At 45.2% G+C, this 13,523-nt stretch overlaps 23 non-coding genes across 23 annotated transcripts; all 23 read right to left on the reverse strand.

Annotated features, from left to right (window-relative positions):
• Window positions 1-72: 72 nt before the first annotated feature.
• On the reverse strand, window positions 73-145 carry trnav-cac (transfer RNA valine (anticodon CAC)). The gene has a single exon. It is a non-coding gene; the product is annotated as a tRNA-Val (tRNA).
• A 931-nt stretch (window positions 146-1,076) lies between these two features.
• Window positions 1,077-1,149, reverse strand: trnav-aac (transfer RNA valine (anticodon AAC)). The gene has a single exon. It is a non-coding gene; the product is annotated as a tRNA-Val (tRNA).
• A 472-nt stretch (window positions 1,150-1,621) lies between these two features.
• Window positions 1,622-1,694, reverse strand: trnav-uac (transfer RNA valine (anticodon UAC)). Its single transcript has one exon. It is a non-coding gene; the product is annotated as a tRNA-Val (tRNA).
• Window positions 1,695-2,935: 1,241 nt separating this feature from the next.
• Window positions 2,936-3,008, reverse strand: trnav-aac (transfer RNA valine (anticodon AAC)). The gene has a single exon. It is a non-coding gene; the product is annotated as a tRNA-Val (tRNA).
• A 472-nt stretch (window positions 3,009-3,480) lies between these two features.
• Window positions 3,481-3,553, reverse strand: trnav-uac (transfer RNA valine (anticodon UAC)). Its single transcript has one exon. It is a non-coding gene; the product is annotated as a tRNA-Val (tRNA).
• A 237-nt stretch (window positions 3,554-3,790) lies between these two features.
• Window positions 3,791-3,863, reverse strand: trnav-cac (transfer RNA valine (anticodon CAC)). The gene has a single exon. It is a non-coding gene; the product is annotated as a tRNA-Val (tRNA).
• Window positions 3,864-5,296: 1,433 nt separating this feature from the next.
• Window positions 5,297-5,369, reverse strand: trnav-aac (transfer RNA valine (anticodon AAC)). Its single transcript has one exon. It is a non-coding gene; the product is annotated as a tRNA-Val (tRNA).
• Window positions 5,370-5,841: 472 nt separating this feature from the next.
• Window positions 5,842-5,914, reverse strand: trnav-uac (transfer RNA valine (anticodon UAC)). Its single transcript has one exon. It is a non-coding gene; the product is annotated as a tRNA-Val (tRNA).
• An 800-nt stretch (window positions 5,915-6,714) lies between these two features.
• Window positions 6,715-6,787, reverse strand: trnav-uac (transfer RNA valine (anticodon UAC)). Its single transcript has one exon. It is a non-coding gene; the product is annotated as a tRNA-Val (tRNA).
• Window positions 6,788-7,024: 237 nt separating this feature from the next.
• Window positions 7,025-7,097, reverse strand: trnav-cac (transfer RNA valine (anticodon CAC)). The gene has a single exon. It is a non-coding gene; the product is annotated as a tRNA-Val (tRNA).
• A 429-nt stretch (window positions 7,098-7,526) lies between these two features.
• On the reverse strand, window positions 7,527-7,599 carry trnav-aac (transfer RNA valine (anticodon AAC)). Its single transcript has one exon. It is a non-coding gene; the product is annotated as a tRNA-Val (tRNA).
• A 536-nt stretch (window positions 7,600-8,135) lies between these two features.
• trnav-uac (transfer RNA valine (anticodon UAC)) lies at window positions 8,136-8,208 on the reverse strand. The gene has a single exon. It is a non-coding gene; the product is annotated as a tRNA-Val (tRNA).
• A 237-nt stretch (window positions 8,209-8,445) lies between these two features.
• On the reverse strand, window positions 8,446-8,518 carry trnav-cac (transfer RNA valine (anticodon CAC)). Its single transcript has one exon. It is a non-coding gene; the product is annotated as a tRNA-Val (tRNA).
• Window positions 8,519-9,008: 490 nt separating this feature from the next.
• trnav-uac (transfer RNA valine (anticodon UAC)) lies at window positions 9,009-9,081 on the reverse strand. The gene has a single exon. It is a non-coding gene; the product is annotated as a tRNA-Val (tRNA).
• A 237-nt stretch (window positions 9,082-9,318) lies between these two features.
• Window positions 9,319-9,391, reverse strand: trnav-cac (transfer RNA valine (anticodon CAC)). The gene has a single exon. It is a non-coding gene; the product is annotated as a tRNA-Val (tRNA).
• Window positions 9,392-9,820: 429 nt separating this feature from the next.
• Window positions 9,821-9,893, reverse strand: trnav-aac (transfer RNA valine (anticodon AAC)). The gene has a single exon. It is a non-coding gene; the product is annotated as a tRNA-Val (tRNA).
• Window positions 9,894-10,429: 536 nt separating this feature from the next.
• On the reverse strand, window positions 10,430-10,502 carry trnav-uac (transfer RNA valine (anticodon UAC)). The gene has a single exon. It is a non-coding gene; the product is annotated as a tRNA-Val (tRNA).
• A 237-nt stretch (window positions 10,503-10,739) lies between these two features.
• trnav-cac (transfer RNA valine (anticodon CAC)) lies at window positions 10,740-10,812 on the reverse strand. The gene has a single exon. It is a non-coding gene; the product is annotated as a tRNA-Val (tRNA).
• Window positions 10,813-11,302: 490 nt separating this feature from the next.
• On the reverse strand, window positions 11,303-11,375 carry trnav-uac (transfer RNA valine (anticodon UAC)). Its single transcript has one exon. It is a non-coding gene; the product is annotated as a tRNA-Val (tRNA).
• A 237-nt stretch (window positions 11,376-11,612) lies between these two features.
• trnav-cac (transfer RNA valine (anticodon CAC)) lies at window positions 11,613-11,685 on the reverse strand. Its single transcript has one exon. It is a non-coding gene; the product is annotated as a tRNA-Val (tRNA).
• Window positions 11,686-12,114: 429 nt separating this feature from the next.
• Window positions 12,115-12,187, reverse strand: trnav-aac (transfer RNA valine (anticodon AAC)). The gene has a single exon. It is a non-coding gene; the product is annotated as a tRNA-Val (tRNA).
• A 536-nt stretch (window positions 12,188-12,723) lies between these two features.
• On the reverse strand, window positions 12,724-12,796 carry trnav-uac (transfer RNA valine (anticodon UAC)). The gene has a single exon. It is a non-coding gene; the product is annotated as a tRNA-Val (tRNA).
• Window positions 12,797-13,033: 237 nt separating this feature from the next.
• trnav-cac (transfer RNA valine (anticodon CAC)) lies at window positions 13,034-13,106 on the reverse strand. Its single transcript has one exon. It is a non-coding gene; the product is annotated as a tRNA-Val (tRNA).
• Window positions 13,107-13,523: the final 417 nt, after the last annotated feature.

Below are 13,523 nucleotides of genomic sequence, written 5' to 3' on the forward strand. Positions count from 1 at the left end.
TCACGAACAGCTTCTTGATAGTAAAGCAGGAGAATTTAAACATTAACTTTGTATACCTCAAATAAGTAATGCTGTTTCCGCCCGGTTTCGAACCGGGGACCTTTCGCGTGTGAGGCGAACGTGATAACCACTACACTACGGAAACACATATACGGATAATCTGGCAACCCATCAGAATCCCGTCAGAGTGGTCAGGTGTGAATGTAAGTGGTTATATCATACATATTTGAAACATATTACCCTAAACATCCATTCGCCCATCTGCTACAGCGGTGAACAATGCTAGCACGCTAGGCCTCAATTGTAAAGTCGTAACGACTGCGGCCAAAGCCCGCCACGACATGCCAATGGCCTACGAACCGTGCATTGCATGCTAGACGATCCAGGATGAGACGGTTACCCCAGAAGTCCATGCTGGAGAGGTGCACGTAGAAGATTCAGTAACGCTAGGCAAATCAGGAAAGGAGGTTGACACTCAGACACTTCTAAGAACTTCTCACAACTAGAGTTTGAGTTTAACTTTCATACAGTCTATGCTCTCAACTACGAGCGCTAAACACAAATACTATCACCATGTTTCCGCCCGGTCTCGAACCGGGGACCTTTCGCGTGTGAGGCGAACGTGATAACCACTACACTACGGAAACACATTTACGGATAATCTGGCAACCCATCAGAATCCCGTCAGAGTGGTCAGGTGTGAATGTAAGTGGTTATATCATTCATATTTGAAACATATTATCCTAAACATCCATTCGCCCATCTGCTACAGCGGTGAACAATGCCAGCACGCTAGGCCTCAATTGTAAAGTCGTAACGACTGCGGCCAAAGCCCGCCACGACATGCCAATGGCCTACGAACCGTGCATTGCATGCTAGACGATCCAGGATGAGACGGTTACCCCAGAAGTCCATGCTGGAGAGGTGCACGTAGAAGATTCAGTAACGCTAGGCAAATCAGGAAAGGAGGTTGACACCCAGACACTTCTAAGAACTTCTCACAACTAGAGTTTGAGTTTAACTTTCATACAGTCTATGCTCTCAACTACGAGCGCTAAACACAAATACTATCACCATGTTTCCGCCCGGTCTCGAACCGGGGACCTTTCGCGTGTTAGGCGAACGTGATAACCACTACACTACGGAAACCAGTTAGTTTGACCCAAACCCTGGAAAATGTTGTCAGCAGAAGCTCCCGCATTAACAGGTTTTCAGCGCAGGTTTAAACACTTAATAATATGACGAGGCTATCGGTTGAAGAGGTGGCGGGGTGCCAAGTAGACGCTGCTGCTTGATAGTAAAGCAGGAGAATTTAAACATTAACTTTGTATATCTCAAAACAATGAAACTGTTTCCTCTCGGTTTCGAACCGGTGACCTTTTGCATGTCAGGCGTACGTAATAACCACTATACTAAGGAAACCGATTTAATTGAGCTAAACCCTAGATAATTTTGTTATCGGAAGCTCCCGCATGAACAGGTTTTCAGCACAGGTTTAAACACTTAATAATATGACGAGGCTATCGGTTGAAGAGGTGGCGGGGTGCCAAGTCAGACTTTTCCAGAATAGATGCTTGATAGTAAAGCAGGAGAATTTAAACATTAAATTTGTAAGTAATGCTGTTTCCGCCCGGTCTTGAACCGGGGACCTTTCGCGTGTAAGGCGAACGTGATAACCACTACACTACGGAAACCTGTGAGTTTGAAAAAAAACCTAGAAAAAATTGTCATTAGAAGCACCCGCATGAACAGGTTTTCCGCGTTGGTTTAAATACTTAATAATATGACGAGGCTATCGGTTCAAGAGGTGGCGTGGTGCCAAGTAGACGCTGCTGAAGGTTCTGTTCAAGATAGACTCTTCACGAACAGCTTCTTGATAGTAAAGCAGGAGAATTTAAACATTAACTTTGTATACCTCAAATAAGTAATGCTGTTTCCGCCCGGTTTCGAACTGGGGACCTTTCGCGTGTGAGGCGAACGTGATAACCACTACACTACGGAAACACATATACGGATAATCTGGCAACCCATCAGAATCCCGTCAGAGTGGTCAGGTGTGAATGTAAGTGGTTATATCATACATATTTGAAACATATTACCCTAAACATCCATTCGCCCATCTGCTACAGCGGTGAACAATGCTAGCACGCTAGGCCTCAATTGTAAAGTCGTAACGACTGCGGCCAAAGCCCGCCACGACATGCCAATGGCCTACGAACCGTGCATTGCATGCTAGACGATCCAGGATGAGACGGTTACCCCAGAAGTCCATGCTGGAGAGGTGCACGTAGAAGATTCAGTAACGCTAGGCAAATCAGGAAAGGAGGTTGACACCCAGACACTTCTAAGAACTTCTCACAACTAGAGTTTGAGTTTAACTTTCATACAGTCTATGCTCTCAACTACGAGCGCTAAACACAAATACTATCACCATGTTTCCGCCCGGTCTCGAACCGGGGACCTTTCGCGTGTGAGGCGAACGTGATAACCACTACACTACGGAAACACATATACGGATAATCTGGCAACCCATCAGAATCCCGTCAGAGTGGTCAGGTGTGAATGTAAGTGGTTATATCATTCATATTTGAAACATATTATCCTAAACATCCATTCGCCCATCTGCTACAGCGGTGAACAATGCCAGCACGCTAGGCCTCAATTGTAAAGTCGTAACGACTGCGGCCAAAGCCCGCCACGACATGCCAATGGCCTACGAACCGTGCATTGCATGCTAGACGATCCAGGATGAGACGGTTACCCCAGAAGTCCATGCTGGAGAGGTGCACGTAGAAGATTCAGTAACGCTAGGCAAATCAGGAAAGGAGGTTGACACCCAGACACTTCTAAGAACTTCTCACAACTAGAGTTTGAGTTTAACTTTCATACAGTCTATGCTCTCAACTACGAGCGCTAAACACAAATACTATCACCATGTTTCCGCCCGGTCTCGAACCGGGGACCTTTCGCGTGTTAGGCGAACGTGATAACCACTACACTACGGAAACCAGTTAGTTTGACCCAAACCCTGGAAAATGTTGTCAGCAGAAGCTCCCGCATTAACAGGTTTTCAGCGCAGGTTTAAACACTTAATAATATGACGAGGCTATCGGTTGAAGAGGTGGCGGGGTGCCAAGTAGACGCTGCTGCTTGATAGTAAAGCAGGAGAATTTAAACATTAACTTTGTATATCTCAAAACAATGAAACTGTTTCCTCTCGGTTTCGAACCGGTGACCTTTTGCATGTCAGGCGTACGTAATAACCACTATACTAAGGAAACCGATTTAATTGAGCTAAACCCTAGATAATTTTGTTATCGGAAGCTCCCGCATGAACAGGTTTTCAGCACAGGTTTAAACACTTAATAATATGACGAGGCTATCGGTTGAAGAGGTGGCGGGGTGCCAAGTCAGACTTTTCCAGAATAGATGCTTGATAGTAAAGCAGGAGAATTTAAACATTAAATTTGTAAGTAATGCTGTTTCCGCCCGGTCTTGAACCGGGGACCTTTCGCGTGTAAGGCGAACGTGATAACCACTACACTACGGAAACCTGTGAGTTTGAAAAAAAACCTAGAAAAAATTGTCATTAGAAGCACCCGCATGAACAGGTTTTCCGCGTTGGTTTAAATACTTAATAATATGACGAGGCTATCGGTTCAAGAGGTGGCGTGGTGCCAAGTAGACGCTGCTGAAGGTTCTGTTCAAGATAGACTCTTCACGAACAGCTTCTTGATAGTAAAGCAGGAGAATTTAAACATTAACTTTGTATACCTCAAATAAGTAATGCTGTTTCCGCCCGGTTTCGAACCGGGGACCTTTCGCGTGTGAGGCGAACGTGATAACCACTACACTACGGAAACACATATACGGATAATCTGGCAACCCATCAGAATCCCGTCAGAGTGGTCAGGTGTGAATGTAAGTGGTTATATCATACATATTTGAAACATATTACCCTAAACATCCATTCGCCCATCTGCTACAGCGGTGAACAATGCTAGCACGCTAGGCCTCAATTGTAAAGTCGTAACGACTGCGGCCAAAGCCCGCCACGACATGCCAATGGCCTACGAACCGTGCATTGCATGCTAGACGATCCAGGATGAGACGGTTACCCCAGAAGTCCATGCTGGAGAGGTGCACGTAGAAGATTCAGTAACGCTAGGCAAATCAGGAAAGGAGGTTGACACTCAGACACTTCTAAGAACTTCTCACAACTAGAGTTTGAGTTTAACTTTCATACAGTCTATGCTCTCAACTACGAGCGCTAAACACAAATACTATCACCATGTTTCCGCCCGGTCTCGAACCGGGGACCTTTCGCGTGTGAGGCGAACGTGATAACCACTACACTACGGAAACACATATACGGATAATCTGGCAACCCATCAGAATCCCGTCAGAGTGGTCAGGTGTGAATGTAAGTGGTTATATCATTCATATTTGAAACATATTATCCTAAACATCCATTCGCCCATCTGCTACAGCGGTGAACAATGCCAGCACGCTAGGCCTCAATTGTAAAGTCGTAACGACTGCGGCCAAAGCCCGCCACGACATGCCAATGGCCTACGAACCGTGCATTGCATGCTAGACGATCCAGGATGAGACGGTTACCCCAGAAGTCCATGCTGGAGAGGTGCACGTAGAAGATTCAGTAACGCTAGGCAAATCAGGAAAGGAGGTTGACACCCAGACACTTCTAAGAACTTCTCACAACTAGAGTTTGAGTTTAACTTTCATACAGTCTATGCTCTCAACTACGAGCGCTAAACACAAATACTATCACCATGTTTCCGCCCGGTCTCGAACCGGGGACCTTTCGCGTGTGAGGCGAACGTGATAACCACTACACTACGGAAACACATATACGGATAATCTGGCAACCCATCAGAATCCCGTCAGAGTGGTCAGGTGTGAATGTAAGTGGTTATATCATTCATATTTGAAACATATTATCCTAAACATCCATTCGCCCATCTGCTACAGCGGTGAACAATGCCAGCACGCTAGGCCTCAATTGTAAAGTCGTAACGACTGCGGCCAAAGCCCGCCACGACATGCCAATGGCCTACGAACCGTGCATTGCATGCTAGACGATCCAGGATGAGACGGTTACCCCAGAAGTCCATGCTGGAGAGGTGCACGTAGAAGATTCAGTAACGCTAGGCAAATCAGGAAAGGAGGTTGACACCCAGACACTTCTAAGAACTTCTCACAACTAGAGTTTGAGTTTAACTTTCATACAGTCTATGCTCTCAACTACGAGCGCTAAACACAAATACTATCACCATGTTTCCGCCCGGTCTCGAACCGGGGACCTTTCGCGTGTTAGGCGAACGTGATAACCACTACACTACGGAAACCAGTTAGTTTGACCCAAACCCTGGAAAATGTTGTCAGCAGAAGCTCCCGCATTAACAGGTTTTCAGCGCAGGTTTAAACACTTAATAATATGACGAGGCTATCGGTTGAAGAGGTGGCGGGGTGCCAAGTAGACGCTGCTGCTTGATAGTAAAGCAGGAGAATTTAAACATTAACTTTGTATATCTCAAAACAATGAAACTGTTTCCTCTCGGTTTCGAACCGGTGACCTTTTGCATGTCAGGCGTACGTAATAACCACTATACTAAGGAAACCGATTTAATTGAGCTAAACCCTAGATAATTTTGTTATCGGAAGCTCCCGCATGAACAGGTTTTCAGCACAGGTTTAAACACTTAATAATATGACGAGGCTATCGGTTGAAGAGGTGGCGGGGTGCCAAGTCAGACTTTTCCAGAATAGATGCTTGATAGTAAAGCAGGAGAATTTAAACATTAAATTTGTAAGTAATGCTGTTTCCGCCCGGTCTTGAACCGGGGACCTTTCGCGTGTAAGGCGAACGTGATAACCACTACACTACGGAAACCTGTGAGTTTGAAAAAAAACCTAGAAAAAATTGTCATTAGAAGCACCCGCATGAACAGGTTTTCCGCGTTGGTTTAAATACTTAATAATATGACGAGGCTATCGGTTCAAGAGGTGGCGTGGTGCCAAGTAGACGCTGCTGAAGGTTCTGTTCAAGATAGACTCTTCACGAACAGCTTCTTGATAGTAAAGCAGGAGAATTTAAACATTAACTTTGTATACCTCAAATAAGTAATGCTGTTTCCGCCCGGTTTCGAACTGGGGACCTTTCGCGTGTGAGGCGAACGTGATAACCACTACACTACGGAAACACATATACGGATAATCTGGCAACCCATCAGAATCCCGTCAGAGTGGTCAGGTGTGAATGTAAGTGGTTATATCATACATATTTGAAACATATTACCCTAAACATCCATTCGCCCATCTGCTACAGCGGTGAACAATGCTAGCACGCTAGGCCTCAATTGTAAAGTCGTAACGACTGCGGCCAAAGCCCGCCACGACATGCCAATGGCCTACGAACCGTGCATTGCATGCTAGACGATCCAGGATGAGACGGTTACCCCAGAAGTCCATGCTGGAGAGGTGCACGTAGAAGATTCAGTAACGCTAGGCAAATCAGGAAAGGAGGTTGACACCCAGACACTTCTAAGAACTTCTCACAACTAGAGTTTGAGTTTAACTTTCATACAGTCTATGCTCTCAACTACGAGCGCTAAACACAAATACTATCACCATGTTTCCGCCCGGTCTGATAGTAAAGCAGGAGAATTTAAACATTACATTTGTAAGTAATGCTGTTTCCGCCCGGTCTTGAACCGGGGACCTTTCGCGTGTAAGGCGAACGTGATAACCACTACACTACGGAAACCTGTGAGTTTGAAAAAAAACCTAGAAAAAATTGTCATTAGAAGCACCCGCATGAACAGGTTTTCCGCGTTGGTTTAAATACTTAATAATATGACGAGGCTATCGGTTCAAGAGGTGGCGTGGTGCCAAGTAGACGCTGCTGAAGGTTCTGTTCAAGATAGACTCTTCACGAACAGCTTCTTGATAGTAAAGCAGGAGAATTTAAACATTAACTTTGTATACCTCAAAAAAGTAATGCTGTTTCCGCCCGGTTTCGAACCGGGGACCTTTCGCGTGTGAGGCGAACGTGATAACCACTACACTACGGAAACACATATACGAATAATCTGGCAACCCATCAGAATCCCGTCAGAGTGGTCAGGTGTGAATGTAAGTGGTTATATCATACATATTTGAAACATATTATCCTAAACATCCATTCGCCCATCTGCTACAGCGGTGAACAATGCCAGCACGCTAGGCCTCAATTGTAAAGTCGTAACGACTGCGGCCAAAGCCCGCCACGACATGCCAATGGCCTACGAACCGTGCATTGCATGCTAGACGATCCAGGATGAGAAGGTTACCCCAGAAGTCCATGCTGGAGAGGTGCACGTAGAAGATTCAGTAACGCTAGGCAAATCAGGAAAGGAGGTTGACACCCAGACACTTCTAAGAACTTCTCACAACTAGAGTTTGAGTTTAACTTTCATACAGTCTATGCTCTCAACTACGAGCGCTAAACACAAATACTATCACCATGTTTCCGCCCGGTCTCGAACCGGGGACCTTTCGCGTGTTAGGCGAACGTGATAACCACTACACTACGGAAACCAGTTAGTTTGACCAAAACCCTGGAAAATGTTGTCAGCAGAAGCTCCCGCATTAACAGGTTTTCAGCGCAGGTTTAAACACTTAATAATATGACGAGGCTATCGGTTGAAGAGGTGGCGGGGTGCCAAGTAGACGCTGCTGAAGGTCCTGTTCCAGACAGACTTTTCCAGAATAGATGCTTGATAGTAAAGCAGGAGAATTTAAACATTAACTTTGTATATCTCAAAACAATGAAACTGTTTCCGCTCGGTTTCGAACCGGTGACCTTTTGCATGTCAGGCGTACGTAATAACCACTATACTAAGGAAACCGGTTTAATTGAGCAAAACCCTAGATAATTTTGTTATCGGAAGCTCCCGCATGAACAGGTTTTCAGCACAGGTTTAAACACTTAATAATATGATGAGGCTATCGGTTTAAGAGGTGACGTGGTGCCCAGTCGTCACTGCTGAAGGTCCTGTTCCAGACGGACTTTTCCAGAATAGATGCTTGATAGTAACGCAGGAGAATTTAAACATTAAATTTGTAAGTAATGCTGTTTCCGCCCGGTATTGAACCGGGGACCTTTCGCGTGTAAGGCGAACGTGATAACCACTACACTACGGAAACCTGTGAGTTTGAAAAAAAACCTAGAAAAAATTGTCATTAGAAGCACCCGCATGAACAGGTTTTCCGCGTTGGTTTAAATACTTAATAATATGACAAGGCTATCGGTTCAAGAGGTGGCGTGGTGCCAAGTAGACGCTGCTGAAGGTTCTGTTCAAGATAGACTCTTCACGAACAGCTTCTTGATAGTAAAGCAGGAGAATTTAAACATTAACTTTGTATACCTCAAAAAAGTAATGCTGTTTCCGCCCGGTTTCGAACCGGGGACCTTTCGCGTGTGAGGCGAACGTGATAACCACTACACTACGGAAACACATATACGGATAATCTGGCAACCCATCAGAATCCCGTCAGAGTGGTCAGGTGTGAATGTAAGTGGTTATATCATACATATTTGAAACATATTATCCTAAACATCCATTCGCCCATCTGCTACAGCGGTGAACAATGCTAGCACGCTAGGCCTCAATTGTAAAGTCGTAACGACTGCGGCCAATGCCCGCCACGACATGCCAATGGCCTACGAACCGTGCATTGCATGCTAGACGATCCAGGATGAGACGGTTACCCCAGAAGTCCATGCTGGAGAGGTGCACGTAGAAGATTCAGTAACGCTAGGCAAATCAGGAAAGGAGGTTGACACCCAGACACTTCTAAGAACTTCTCACAACTAGAGTTTGAGTTTAACTTTCATACAGTCTATGCTCTCAACTACGAGCGCTAAACACAAATACTATCACCATGTTTCCGCCCGGTCTGATAGTAAAGCAGGAGAATTTAAACATTACATTTGTAAGTAATGCTGTTTCCGCCCGGTCTTGAACCGGGGACCTTTCGCGTGTAAGGCGAACGTGATAACCACTACACTACGGAAACCTGTGAGTTTGAAAAAAAACCTAGAAAAAATTGTCATTAGAAGCACCCGCATGAACAGGTTTTCCGCGTTGGTTTAAATACTTAATAATATGACGAGGCTATCGGTTCAAGAGGTGGCGTGGTGCCAAGTAGACGCTGCTGAAGGTTCTGTTCAAGATAGACTCTTCACGAACAGCTTCTTGATAGTAAAGCAGGAGAATTTAAACATTAACTTTGTATACCTCAAAAAAGTAATGCTGTTTCCGCCCGGTTTCGAACCGGGGACCTTTCGCGTGTGAGGCGAACGTGATAACCACTACACTACGGAAACACATATACGAATAATCTGGCAACCCATCAGAATCCCGTCAGAGTGGTCAGGTGTGAATGTAAGTGGTTATATCATACATATTTGAAACATATTATCCTAAACATCCATTCGCCCATCTGCTACAGCGGTGAACAATGCCAGCACGCTAGGCCTCAATTGTAAAGTCGTAACGACTGCGGCCAAAGCCCGCCACGACATGCCAATGGCCTACGAACCGTGCATTGCATGCTAGACGATCCAGGATGAGACGGTTACCCCAGAAGTCCATGCTGGAGAGGTGCACGTAGAAGATTCAGTAACGCTAGGCAAATCAGGAAAGGAGGTTGACACCCAGACACTTCTAAGAACTTCTCACAACTAGAGTTTGAGTTTAACTTTCATACAGTCTATGCTCTCAACTACGAGCGCTAAACACAAATACTATCACCATGTTTCCGCCCGGTCTCGAACCGGGGACCTTTCGCGTGTTAGGCGAACGTGATAACCACTACACTACGGAAACCAGTTAGTTTGACCAAAACCCTGGAAAATGTTGTCAGCAGAAGCTCCCGCATTAACAGGTTTTCAGCGCAGGTTTAAACACTTAATAATATGACGAGGCTATCGGTTGAAGAGGTGACGGGGTGCCAAGTAGACGCTGCTGAAGGTTCTGTTCCAGATAGACTTTTCCCGAATAGCTGCTTGATAGTAAAGCAGGAGAATTTAAACATTAACTTTGTATATCTCAAAACAATGAAACTGTTTCCGCTCGGTTTCGAACCGGTGACCTTTTGCATGTCAGGCGTACGTAATAACCACTATACTAAGGAAACCGGTTTAATTGAGCAAAACCCTAGATAATTTTGTTATCGGAAGCTCCCGCATGAACAGGTTTTCAGCACAGGTTTAAACACTTAATAATATGATGAGGCTATCGGTTTAAGAGGTGACGTGGTGCCCAGTCGTCACTGCTGAAGGTCCTGTTCCAGACAGACTTTTCCAGAATAGATGCTTGATAGTAACGCAGGAGAATTTAAACATTAAATTTGTAAGTAATGCTGTTTCCGCCCGGTATTGAACCGGGGACCTTTCGCGTGTAAGGCGAACGTGATAACCACTACACTACGGAAACCTGTGAGTTTGAAAAAAAACCTAGAAAAAATTGTCATTAGAAGCACCCGCATGAACAGGTTTTCCGCGTTGGTTTAAATACTTAATAATATGACGAGGCTATCGGTTCAAGAGGTGGCGTGGTGCCAAGTAGACGCTGCTGAAGGTTCTGTTCAAGATAGACTCTTCACGAACAGCTTCTTGATAGTAAAGCAGGAGAATTTAAACATTAACTTTGTATACCTCAAAAAAGTAATGCTGTTTCCGCCCGGTTTCGAACCGGGGACCTTTCGCGTGTGAGGCGAACGTGATAACCACTACACTACGGAAACACATATACGGATAATCTGGCAACCCATCAGAATCCCGTCAGAGTGGTCAGGTGTGAATGTAAGTGGTTATATCATACATATTTGAAACATATTATCCTAAACATCCATTCGCCCATCTGCTACAGCGGTGAACAATGCTAGCACGCTAGGCCTCAATTGTAAAGTCGTAACGACTGCGGCCAAAGCCCGCCACGACATGCCAATGGCCTACGAACCGTGCATTGCATGCTAGACGATCCAGGATGAGACGGTTACCCCAGAAGTCCATGCTGGAGAGGTGCACGTAGAAGATTCAGTAACGCTAGGCAAATCAGGAAAGGAGGTTGACACCCAGACACTTCTAAGAACTTCTCACAACTAGAGTTTGAGTTTAACTTTCATACAGTCTATGCTCTCAACTACGAGCGCTAAACACAAATACTATCACCATGTTTCCGCCCGGTCTGATAGTAAAGCAGGAGAATTTAAACATTACATTTGTAAGTAATGCTGTTTCCGCCCGGTCTTGAACCGGGGACCTTTCGCGTGTAAGGCGAACGTGATAACCACTACACTACGGAAACCTGTGAGTTTGAAAAAAAACCTAGAAAAAATTGTCATTAGAAGCACCCGCATGAACAGGTTTTCCGCGTTGGTTTAAATACTTAATAATATGACGAGGCTATCGGTTCAAGAGGTGGCGTGGTGCCAAGTAGACGCTGCTGAAGGTTCTGTTCAAGATAGACTCTTCACGAACAGCTTCTTGATAGTAAAGCAGGAGAATTTAAACATTAACTTTGTATACCTCAAAAAAGTAATGCTGTTTCCGCCCGGTTTCGAACCGGGGACCTTTCGCGTGTGAGGCGAACGTGATAACCACTACACTACGGAAACACATATACGAATAATCTGGCAACCCATCAGAATCCCGTCAGAGTGGTCAGGTGTGAATGTAAGTGGTTATATCATACATATTTGAAACATATTATCCTAAACATCCATTTGCCCATCTGCTACAGCGGTGAACAATGCCAGCACGCTAGGCCTCAATTGTAAAGTCGTAACGACTGCGGCCAAAGCCCGCCACGACATGCCAATGGCCTACGAACCGTGCATTGCATGCTAGACGATCCAGGATGAGACGGTTACCCCAGAAGTCCATGCTGGAGAGGTGCACGTAGAAGATTCAGTAACGCTAGGCAAATCAGGAAAGGAGGTTGACACCCAGACACTTCTAAGAACTTCTCACAACTAGAGTTTGAGTTTAACTTTCATACAGTCTATGCTCTCAACTACGAGCGCTAAACACAAATACTATCACCATGTTTCCGCCCGGTCTCGAACCGGGGACCTTTCGCGTGTTAGGCGAACGTGATAACCACTACACTACGGAAACCAGTTAGTTTGACCAAAACCCTGGAAAATGTTGTCAGCAGAAGCTCCCGCATTAACAGGTTTTCAGCGCAGGTTTAAACACTTAATAATATGACGAGGCTATCGGTTGAAGAGGTGGCGGGGTGCCAAGTAGACGCTGCTGAAGGTCCTGTTCCAGACAGACTTTTCCAGAATAGATGCTTGATAGTAAAGCAGGAGAATTTAAACATTAACTTTGTATATCTCAAAACAATGAAACTGTTTCCGCTCGGTTTCGAACCGGTGACCTTTTGCATGTCAGGCGTACGTAATAACCACTATACTAAGGAAACCGGTTTAATTGAGCAAAACCCTAGATAATTTTGTTATCGGAAGCTCCCGCATGAACAGGTTTTCAGCACAGGTTTAAACACTTAATAATATGATGAGGCTATCGGTTTAAGAGGTGACGTGGTGCCCAGTCGTCACTGCTGAAGGTCCTGTTCCAGACGGACTTTTCCAGAATAGATGCTTGATAGTAACGCAGGAGAATTTAAACATTAAATTTGTAAGTAATGCTGTTTCCGCCCGGTATTGAACCGGGGACCTTTCGCGTGTAAGGCGAACGTGATAACCACTACACTACGGAAACCTGTGAGTTTGAAAAAAAACCTAGAAAAAATTGTCATTAGAAGCACCCGCATGAACAGGTTTTCCGCGTTGGTTTAAATACTTAATAATATGACAAGGCTATCGGTTCAAGAGGTGGCGTGGTGCCAAGTAGACGCTGCTGAAGGTTCTGTTCAAGATAGACTCTTCACGAACAGCTTCTTGATAGTAAAGCAGGAGAATTTAAACATTAACTTTGTATACCTCAAAAAAGTAATGCTGTTTCCGCCCGGTTTCGAACCGGGGACCTTTCGCGTGTGAGGCGAACGTGATAACCACTACACTACGGAAACACATATACGGATAATCTGGCAACCCATCAGAATCCCGTCAGAGTGGTCAGGTGTGAATGTAAGTGGTTATATCATACATATTTGAAACATATTATCCTAAACATCCATTCGCCCATCTGCTACAGCGGTGAACAATGCTAGCACGCTAGGCCTCAATTGTAAAGTCGTAACGACTGCGGCCAATGCCCGCCACGACATGCCAATGGCCTACGAACCGTGCATTGCATGCTAGACGATCCAGGATGAGACGGTTACCCCAGAAGTCCATGCTGGAGAGGTGCACGTAGAAGATTCAGTAACGCTAGGCAAATCAGGAAAGGAGGTTGACACCCAGACACTTCTAAGAACTTCTCACAACTAGAGTTTGAGTTTAACTTTCATACAGTCTATGCTCTCAACTACGAGCGCTAAACACAA

This window comes from Gadus macrocephalus, chromosome 6, assembly GCF_031168955.1.
Source record: "Gadus macrocephalus chromosome 6, ASM3116895v1".
NCBI lineage: Eukaryota > Metazoa > Chordata > Actinopteri > Gadiformes > Gadidae > Gadus > Gadus macrocephalus.